Raw genomic sequence first — 11,536 nt, 5'->3', positions numbered from 1 at the left:
AACCCTAGCCAGTTCCCAAAGACCATAAAAATAAATAAAATCTCAATAAAATTTTAAAAAATCAAACTGATTAGAACTTTAAAATATTAAAAAGAACAAAAACCTGGCACCAAATCAAACTTCTAAAGTTCAGATTATCTCCCAGCATTTGGGAGGAAAGCTGGGTCTTCAAAGCCTTATGGAAGGCTAGGAGGGGAGAGGCCTGCCAAACCTAGGGGGGGGGGAGAGAGTTTCATAGGCTAGGGGCTTCCATCAGATGGCAATATTTAAGGAAATTAATTAGGAGTGTGCCTACCCTATCTGACCTAGTAGGACAGTTAGATTTCCTTAGAGTGACGATGGCATCTTATTTTGCATCAAAACAGCATACAGCACTTTGCAAGCCTAAACAGCAAACCCACGTTCTTCATTGGGATCCCAAATAAATACCATCAGGCTATATAGCACATAAGGAATATAAAACTGCACCCTTCTCTCAATGTCTCAAAATTATGAATATCCCTTTCAGCTCAATGACCTTTGAGTCCTCGACTTCTGACCACAAATGAGCTCAAAATTTCTGTTTTAAGTGAGACATTTGTTAAGCAAGTTTTGCTCTGTTTTACGACCGTTCTTGCCACATTTGTTAAGTGAATCATCACAGTTGATAAGTTAGCAACCCAGTTGTTAAGTGAATCTGGCTTCCCCATTAATTTTGCTGGTCCAGAAGGTCACAGGTCATCACATGACCTTGGGACAGAGCAACCGATCATAAGTATGAACTAATTATCAAGCATATGAATTTTGATCACGTGACCATGGGGGATACTGCAAAGGCCGTAAGTGTGAAAAATGGTCCTAAGTCACTTTTTCGAGTGCTATTGTAACTTTGAATGGTCACTAAATGAACTGTTGTAAGTCAAGGATTATTCTTTCAGTCAGAGAAGAGGACTCTTTGGCTTTAGCCACAAGTTCTCAGGGGGCCATTTAAGCCCTTCCTTCCTTTTTATTGCTATTTTAAAAAAGGGTTCATTACAGTTGCCAATTTCCTTCCAGCTCTGAGGTAAGCTGGGTATTACACTGCAATTTTAATCCTCGGCAACATTTATCTGAAGCTCTCAAAATGATTCCACTGAAAGAGGGGTGGGGAGAAGGGCTGTCGCTCTGCCACCGACTGCAAGCCACCTCCAGGCCGCAAGGGGCCTGGTTCAGAGTCCCGGTTCCAAGTGGGCGTGACTGGAGCTCCTCCTTTTCTCTTTTGAGGGGGCCGTCCGAGGGTGTGTTTCTGGCTGTAACCAGGAAGTTAGAGCAGGAAACTCCTGGGACCACCAGGCGAGCGGTGACTGCACTGCTGACCATGGAGGGCACCGGCTGTGAGGTAAGCAGCAAATGGCGGGAAAACGAGATGAAGGAGAGCCCAAGAGGAGGCCTAGAACAGGGTTTTTCAACTGGTGGTACACATACCACCAGTGGTACGCGAGCACTTGTCTGGTGGTATGCATAGGAAGGGTTGAAAAAAAATGAAAAAAAGTAAAAAAAACTGTAAAAAAACTGTAAAAAATGTAAAAGTGGATGAGGTGAAGTGGCAACAGCGCCACACAGGCTTGTGGCAAAGTCAGCTGGAACTGCACGTTGCCTGGGTCCTACTGAGAGCCCAGAATCAATGCGCGCAGCTGAAGCGTCCTTGGGAGTGGCAGGCAGCCTCAAGCAGTCTTCAGTGAAGATTCCGCTGGAGCTATGTGACGCATTGCCTGAGTACCCCCCGCCTCCACCCAGATGCCCTCACCTCCCCCAAGCATTTTTTTTATTCACCTGCTTTCAGCAACATTCCCTTTCTCCTGACCTTCTCAGCCTTCATGTGTTTGTGAGACAAAAAAAAAGTTCCATGAGACTTTCTAACTTCTTTTTTACCCACAAACAAGTGGTGAAGGCAGAGAAGCAAAAGGAGAAAATGAGTGCAGCTGAAAGCAGGTGAGTAAAAAAATGCTTGGGGGAGGCGAGAGCATTTGGGCGGGGATGCCAACCTTACCCTGCATGGTGGCGGGAGGGTTAACGGCGGGTGCGGGGGGGGCAGGAGGAGGCAAAACAGGCAGAAGGGAGGCCGGGCAGATTGTGGTCCTGCCCATTTCACTTGCTTGCAGAAACAAAATTCAGAAGACTAGGAAAGGCATCAAAAGCTGTTGATAGAAAAAGAAACAAGATCTATTTCGGAGGGCTTGCTAATAATTGACTTATAAATCGAGGAAACTCAAAGAGTAATTTTGGATGCAGGAAACTTAATGAAACAGTTGTAGTGGAACTGTAGTGGAGAAGTTAATTTAAAGCGGTATTAAAAATGACAAGCATCCCAAATTTGACAAAAATTGGTATAGGAAAGAGACAAGGAATCCAAACTATAACAATTGAACCAAGTCCAGCAGGGAAAAGATCTACGGAAGGACTTTTACAGAGAGAGAGAGATCAAACTCATTTAAGGATCTACAACATATGTTACAAACAATACAGGAAGTTATGTTAAAAAACCATGAGGATTTGAAACGAGAGATAGGAAAAGTAAGGAATGACACGGGAGAAATGAAAGAAAAGATGAGATCGATGGATGATAAATTTGAATGCTTTCAGCAACAAATTCTAAAAAATGAACAAAAACTACAGGAGATGGAAGATAGAATTGGAAGGGAAGAAAGGAAAGTGGAGGAGATGGAAGAAAGACTAATTCAGGCTAATAGAGACCTTGAACAGACAATAATCCAGTTGGAAATAGACAAGGCTTCCCATTTTCTATAATTTCAGAATGTGTGGGAAGGAAAGAATGAAGATCTTCCAGAGATGATGGCGGAGCTATTGGCAGGAGCTCTAGGAAATGGGAAGGAAGAAATCTATAAAAATCATCAGGAAATATTAAGCCCACTGCTATTAGAGGTGTACAATGATGTACTGAATAAAGCCAAGATACCTGAATCGTGGAAAGAAGCAACAATCACATTGATTCCCAAAGAAAATTTTGATTTGACTTATATTAAAAACTATAGACCGATATCCCTACTAAATTTGGATTATAAAATATTCATGACAATTATGGCAGATAGACTAAAGAAAATTTTAGAGAACTTCATTCATACTGACCAAAACGGCTTCCTTCCCGGACAGCATATAAGGAATAACATTAGGATTATTTTGGACACGATAGAATATTATGAAGCTCATAATGAAAAACAGATGGTGTTGATATTCATTGATGCGCAAAAAGCATTTGACAACATCAAATGGGACTTTATACTGGAACAATTAAAATATATGGATTTTGGGGGGAAATTTATAAAGATGTTCCAAGCAATTTATTCCAGACAAGAAGCTAGAGTGGTGATAAATGGGGAAACGACAAAGAACTTTTTAATTCAAAAAGGCACTAGACAAGGCTGTCCGCTATCTCCATTGCTTTTTATTTTATCATTAGAGGTTTTAGTTAGAACAATTCGAGAAGACAAACAAAGTAAAGGTTTAAAAGTAAGAAAAGAAAGTTTTAAGGTACAGGCATTTGCGGACTACCTTGTATTTATTATTGAAGAGCCTGTACAATCTGGTCTTAGGTTGATGGAAGTGCTGGAGGACTATGGAGAAGTAGCAGGCCTGAAAATAAATAAGGATAAAACAAAAATGATAGTTAAAAATATGACTGAAGAGCAAAAAAAAAAGAATTGGAGGGAAGGATAAATATGCAGATTATGAAAAAAATAAGATATTTGGAAATCCAATTGACAGCAAGATGCATCACTCCAAAAGAAGACAATTATGATAAATTAATGGTGCAAATTAGGTCTGATTTGGGAAATTGGAGGAAACTACAGTTATCTTTAATAGGTAGGATAGCCACCATTAAAATGAATGTTCTTCCAAAAATGTTGTTTCTATTTCAATGCATACCAATTTGGCTTAAAAAGGATTTTTTTACAAATTTGTATAGACTTATTTCAAAATTCATATGGCAAGGGAAACGACCGAGAATCAGATTAAAACTATTACAAGAAGCTAGAGAAAGAGGAGGATTTGGCCTACCAGACTGGACAAAGTATTATCAGGCAGCGGCATTGGTCTGGCTAAGCGAGTGGATGCATCTCAAAAATACAAGATTATTAGCACTAGAAGGTCATGACCTACAGACAGGGTGGCATGCTACTTTGTGGGAAAAAGACATTTAGTCCAGCAACACTTCCGGAAGCATTATATTAGGAGAGCACTATTGGATATCTGGAAAAAATAAAAAGAAATAATTATAGGAAAATCCCCATCTGGGTGTCTACATTAGAAATGTATACACATCCAAATTTGATAAAACGTGGGGGTGCTGTCACCTATAAAGATATCTTGAATGAGAAAGTAGAATTAAAAGTGAGAAATACCTTAAAGGAAGAAGGAATTGATCTGGAATGGTGGGAGTATCTTCAAATTCAATCCAAATTTAATAAATTTGGATAAAGCAAGATTCTTCAGAATTGGATAAAATCTTATTTAGCAGGGAAGGCAAGACTATAAGTAAATTATATCAATATTTATTAGAGCAAGATATGATTGAGGAACAGGTGAAAGAAATGATGATAATTTGGTGTAAATATTTTGGGCAGAATATTGATTTGGATATTTGGCAAAGTTTATGGGAAAAAAATCTAAAAATTACTCTAGCAACCTCCTATAAGGAAAACCTCTATAAAATGTTTTATAGGTGGCACCTCCCTCCCACAAGATTAGCACGAATGAACAAGGGGAAATCCTCGATATGCTGGAAGTGTGAAGAGACCGTTGGGAATTACTACCACATGTGGTGGCAATGCCCAAAGGCACAAAAATTTTGGAACTTATTAAAGAAGTGGTTAGAAGAAATTTTGCAAACAGATATAGAAGCCAAACCGGAATTTTTCTTATTGGGAATTATAGAAAGAAAATATAAGAAAGACACAAATTATTTATTACTGCATATAGTAACAGCAGCACAAATAGCCTTCGCTCAAAAATGGAAAGAGAAAGATACTCCAACCGAAGAGGAAATATTATTGAAAATTTTCCATTGCGCTGAAATGGATGGACTTACATGGGAACTCAAAGACAAAAGTGAAACCAAGTACTATAAAATCTGGGAACAATTTTATGATTGGATAGACAATAAGAGGGTAGCCAAGATAAATATATAGTGCTAGAATAAAATATAGATTATAGACAAATGTATATTTAAAAGATAAATAGATATATAGAAATAAGGGGGAAAGTATTAATAGTATATTATAAATAATGAGCAAAGTTCAAAACCTATATGTCTATATGAATACTAATACTATTGTAAAATGTTGGAAGATGTATGGAACCAGTGACGTCATATCTATGTCCAATGTGTTTTTAATTTTGTATTATTAACAAAAATTTATTTAAAAAAGCTGTTGATAGAAAGCAAGCGGAAAGCAAGCAAGTGAGCTGGGCAGGACCGCGGAATCGGTGTTTCTGAGCACACACCAATTCGTGCCCCTGCACATCTCGCTCGCTTGCAGGGGTCCTGACCAACCTTCACTGGACGGGAGCGGGGAGGACATAAAAGTGCCCAGAGGAGGCAATTGGAGTTTGGCCGCCACTGACGCCACCACCGCTGTTGCTGAGCCAGATGGCTATGCGACGGCGGCTGTTGCGGTTCCTCCCGCTGCTTTTCCTTGGCTGCTTCCTCTGAAAAGGAGCAGCAGTCGTGCTCAATGCAGCCGGGAGCCCAGCACAGCCGCTGTTCTTCCACAGGGGGAGGAGAGCGCAGGCAGCAGAGGAGAGCATGGGGGCGGGGAAAGAGCCGCAGCTGCCAGACTCCCTCTGGTGCATTGCACATGGCCGCAGCTGGAGAAAAACAGCAAGCAGGGAAGCGACTCATTCATTGCTGCAGCCAGCCCCAAGGAAGAGCCCACACAATTCTCAGGCGAATCCTGCCTGGCTGCATTCTTTGCAGCCAAAAGGTCTTTGATCCCGCTTCCCCTTCACTCCAGCTGGGTCTGTGAATGCCAGATCTAACTCCAGGGCAGTTCAAAAGGCCAGCAGGCTGGCTGGGAGTTTTGGGGTGGAGACATGTGAGCCTTCCTCCATCTTCTTGAATCTGGCAACAATCTAGGAAGGAGACGGGACAAAGAGGGAGGGAAGGAAAGAAGGAAGGAAGGAAGGAAGGAAGGAAGGAAGGAAGGAAGGAAGGGACAATGGGAGAGGGGGAGGGAATGAAGGCACCCACCCCAGTCCCAACCCCCCACCACCAGAGACCCACAGATTCCCCCCCCACAGGCACCCCACAACCTGAGTGATGAGCTGGCCACGCCCCTGGGCATTGACTTTGCTTGTCAAAAAGTTGCAAAAGGTGATCACATGACCCTGGGACACTGTGAACATCATAAGTTTGAATCAGTTGCCAAGCATCCAAATGTAAATCACATGACCCTGGGGATGCTGCAACAGTCATAAGTGTGAAAAATGGCCATAAGTCACTTTTTTCAGTGCCATTGTAACTTCAAATAGTCACTAAGTAAATTGTAAGTCGAGGACTACCTGTACTTTATCATTTTTTTCCTTTTTTGGGGGGGGTCAAGTTTTTCACACCTTGCTGGGCGACTGGTGGTACTCGTATGTTGCCTTATCCTAAAAGTGGTACAATGGGTGAAAAGGTTGAAAAGCCCTGGCCTAGAAGTAAGGCAAGAAGGAAGTACAACAAGGGTGTTTGCTGCATTTCAGTCCTGTTGGTTCCCACGTGATCCTTGAAGGAGTTTGGGGCCAAGGTTGAATGTGGTTCTCCCCCCCCCCAAAGTCAATCACCGATCTCCGGCACTTTCCCAGCTTCATTTGTAGAAGGATTGTCAGGGTGGAAGCTTCAACTAATAGAAGCAGATGGGCACAACTTCGTTATCCCCCTCCCCCTTCATCTCCGGGCAGATGTACTTAGCACAGGAAAGTTTATTTAAATCCCCGAATGAGAAAGGAGGGGTTAAAATAGGCGGTGTCGGGGAAAAAATGTGCTCAAATTCATTGTAGTAGAACTGCTTTGGGAGATCACTCGTGTAGGGAGAAATTATGGATTAATGAAGTCCCACTGTGGTGAACTACTTGCTTGCCCCGTCTCCTGACCCAGCAGGAACATCCCAGGATGGAGATTCCCAGTCATCCAGATGATGGTTGTTCCAAAGGCAGTTGGAAGTCTTCTTTTCTGATTTCCCGAAGGCAACTTTTTCAAAAGGCTTCCTTTGTTTTGGCTTGAAGATGAGAGGTGAAACGGCTTTAAGCAAAAACAAAGAAAGTCCAGCTTCCTTTTGAAAAAGCCCCTTTGGGATCTCAGAAAGGAAGACTTCCTACTGTACATGCAGTCCCAAACCCAACGTGATGCGGGGTCTAGCCTGCCTATATGCCTCCACATGGAGAGCTGTGATTCAGTTTTCCTGTCTACAAGAAATTTACCGGATTTGACAGAATATCAGCAGGTAGAAAAGCCAGCACCACATAGACCAGAAATAATTAGTGGGTTTTCAACACAGATGTTTTCTATGTACAATTATTGAGACCTGAAGACCCTACTACTAGATCTTTTGATTACCATACTGAAATCTTGAAAAAAATATTTAGCTGAACAAGGTATCAGGGTGTCTGTCTTTTAAAAAATGACTATTTCAGTATAATGTTTGAAAAGATTATTTCCTCTTGCCATGATTGGGAATATGTCAAATGCAACTATGAAAGGTAGCCTTATCTTTTAAAAATGAAAATTATCTGACTTAATAGGATTTGTATTAATGTTTCCAAAAACTATTTTCATGAATGATTTTTGCTAACTCAGATAGCAAGAAATTGTTTTTGAAGCCAGGTATCCCCAAAAATGTTTCTGTGGAAAAGAATGGTTCACGCTTTGATATGAAAATTTCCTGGTTTTAAACTAAGCAACAATAGTTGGCCCATATGCTTCTCTTGGAGATGTCAAGATAATCTTTTTTAGTTACAAGACTTACCTAATACAAGTTATTTAGTAAAAGCTTTTTTAAAAAAATTGTCAGTCCCATCACTGCCCTGCCCGAAACATTATTTATTTTGAGATTCTCTCAAGGCAGCAGTTTGTTATTTCCAGTAATTATCTAATACAGTGTTATCCACCTGATGTAAAAAATAATTAAGATGCTCAACATCACATCTTGAGTACTACTGAATAAATGCATCAAACAAGACTAAATTGCTCACTTTGGTTAAGGCCTAATATTATACAATTGTCACTTATATGTTTCATCCCAAGGCAGGTACACAACAAGAGTAATTAATTTATTTAGGTTCCTTACATCACCATTCAAAGGTCAGTTGATTGATTTTATTTCAGTTTCCTAGTTGAGCAAGTTCCTATTTGTGGATGCTAAAATTAATTCTTTTGTTAGAGAAATAGCATGGGATCTGGTATTGGCCCTTATTGTGAAGTAAAATTAGCCATTAGTTTGGGCTTGGGCTATGCTGTTGTATGAGTCATTCTTTCCATTATCCCATTATGTTACTCTTTTTAGGCATGAATTCCCACTGATCTGTTTTTCAGGCAGGTATACTTTGTTCACATCTTTTCCCAGGATTGCTGTAAAAGCAATCTAAAAAGCCAATAAAATAAAAGGGAGTAGCACAGCTAAGGAAAACGGGGGGAAAATGGTGGACTGTGTTGTTTGGCAACCCTCGTGAAATGGTCGTTCGACCCCAAATGGGGTCCCGACCCACAGGTTGAGAGCCACTGGTTTAAGCAAATGAACATATTTCTTCCAATTTGTGTTGAGTCCTCGAGTCAACAGCGAATGAATAGAGCACATTCTGTAATTCCAACAGCTTTTTATTTCAGTAGTTCTCTCTCCGTCACAGCTCTGAGGCTCGCAGGCCTCTCTGACTCCTTTAATAGAATCCCCATGCAAAAAGGTAACATTCTGGTGCGCTTCCGTGCCTCATGCATGCGCGCGAAGCCAGCGCCACTCAGTCTGGTCCCGGGCAGCTTGCAACTGCCCGGGACCATTGCAACATCCCGAGCCTGCCTTTGCAGGCTCAGGACACAACAATTTGTGTTTGATTTCAAAGTGAAACTCAGCATATCAAACAACAATAAATCGCTTTATAATGTTGAAGTGTTCCTACTATTCAGCAATTAACTAGGTTATTGTCTGAAGAAGTAATGTTTCCATTCCTGTATCAAAAGATATAGTCCAAATGCAGTTACAGTCAATTTTCCCCTTAGAGTTAAAGGATTTAATTACATTTGGTAAGCAATGTCTGAATGGCTAGCTGATTTCTTCTCCCTCAAAATTCTATGAATAGTAAATCTTTAGAAGCAATGTTATCCTTCATTTTCAATGATTTTCCTTTCACTAAGGAACTCTTCAATGTTCTTAAGACCATCCTGGAACAGGCAAAGCTTCAGAAGCATTTCTTCATTCTAGAACTGGCAAAATCTTTAAAACCCAATGTTGTCTAAATAAACCCTAATGTGAAAAACCGCAGTATGTGCATTAAAACCTTAATCATTTCAATGCCAATTTTCCTCAGGCTTCAGATTATCAGTTCCAGGCAGAGCTTGACTAACTAGGATCACAGGACAGGATGGCAGACAGCATTTGTTTATGTGATTGATTGATTTGAAGTTGGCCAACTCAATCAAGTGACTCTGGGCAGCTTACAAAACGGTATCTTTAATGTTTTATAAATCAACTTGTGTTTATTTATTTCATTGATTGATTTTCATAGTTGCCCATCTCAACCAAGTGACTCTGGCAGCTTACAAAACAATATTTCTAATTACTTACTTGTTCAGAAAAATTACTCTAAAGTTGTAACGAAAATTCCAGTACATAATAGGCCTATAAAAATAAAGATATTAAGTTATATATTTCCTTACTTAAAATTGGATCCTTTTTATTTCAAGAATATAAACTGATTTTGGATTGCATTCAAATTTCTTTTTTTAACCATGTGCAAGAAATATTTTTTATTTCTGTTTACAGTATATCTATTACAATCTCATATTAAGATGATGAAAAGTATATTCCAAAATGTCTGTTTGCATTGCTGTCATTGCTATTGTATATAAGGAGAAGCCAAATGTTAATCTTTTAAATTACTTTGTTATTATAAAACAGTCTTCACTACTGTTTACTACTAAAGATAAATCTTGTCAAGTGATGAAGTGTAAATCTTACACTTTCTTGAACCTCCAACACACTGTAAAAATACTAATTGGTTTCTGTTTTAAAATAACTCTTTATGTTTTACTGCAATAATAATAATAATAATAATAATAATAATAATAATAATAATAATAATAATAATAATAATTGTTAAGTCCTCACAGTAATGGCGAATGATGAAGACACATTTCTCCAGAACAACTCTTTATTATGCTTTTAGCCAAAACTCCAACAACGAGCAAAGGCATGCAGGCCTCCTTTTATATGCCCAGATCCCCGGACACAATGGCAACATAGTCAGGCACTTATCATGCCTTGCGCATGTGTGCAAAGTCGGTGCCACTCAGTCTGGTCCCGGGCAGCTTCTGCAAGGCCTGGGACCATTGCAACGTCCTGAGCCTGCATTTGCAGGCTCGGGACACAACACCCCTCCCCCCTAGCTTAGAACAATCCTGACACCTTCAGTATTCTTTTTGGGAAGAGTGTCAAATTTTCTCACAGTCAAGCATGGAAGAGAGTGCCTGAGGTTGCCTCCACCCACCAGATCTTTCCCTTGTTTTGGCGAATAGCGACACCCGAAATCATAAATAAAACAAAATATATTATTAATCAATGACCTTAAGTGTAGTACCCCTTGGAACTGGACATCAACTTCACAAAATCTGAAAGATATTTGGGAGGGCACTTGGCCCTCTGCGACCTCTTCGGACCGGAAGAGTTTGCTTGGTCCCTTTTCTCGCCCACCAGGCTGGGTGAGCCAAGACTTTGCTGCCCACTTGCCTCAGGAGACCCTGGTGTTGTTGCCTAACCTACCTGCTTGCCTGCCAGGCTCAGTAGGTCAGGACTTTGCTGCCCCAAGTACCTGGTTGACCTGCCCATTTGCTGGCTGGCTGGGCCTTCTGAGCTCAAACCAGCATCCCTTGGAGAGCTGGTAGTCCCCAGATCCACAATGGACCTTTCTTGGGAGCACTGTCCCTCGAACCCAAGGTCAGCAGATGGGTAGTAGCCTGTTTGCCCCCCTTACAGCGGACTTCTTTCTGGGAGCAATTGCGGAATTTGGCCTGCTCCCATGCTGTGTTCACAGTTCTCTTGCAGGATGTGAGTTGTGTGGATACCCCCGGTCAGTCTCCCTGTCTGGAGTATTACTAGTTATGGGTGAATAATGTGAATAATGTGTGACTCCCTGGCTGGAGTAAGTACGGGTGTGTGGGATGACCCCCTGCCCCATGTCTTCCTATTCGGAGCACTTGTGGAACCTTGAGGTGGGGGATCAATGGCCTCCTCAGCGGCCAGTAAAGACTACTGACATTGATCCTCAGATTGCACTCCCCCCCCCAGAGCAGAGCCAGGAGTGGAAGGGTGAA

Source organism: Crotalus tigris, unplaced genomic scaffold (assembly GCF_016545835.1).
Source record: "Crotalus tigris isolate CLP2741 ecotype Arizona unplaced genomic scaffold, ASM1654583v1 scf7180000019267.1258330, whole genome shotgun sequence".
Classification (NCBI taxonomy): Eukaryota; Metazoa; Chordata; class Lepidosauria; order Squamata; family Viperidae; genus Crotalus; species Crotalus tigris.
The sequence above is the reverse complement of the archived record's forward strand: the minus strand, read 5'-3'. Positions refer to the sequence as shown.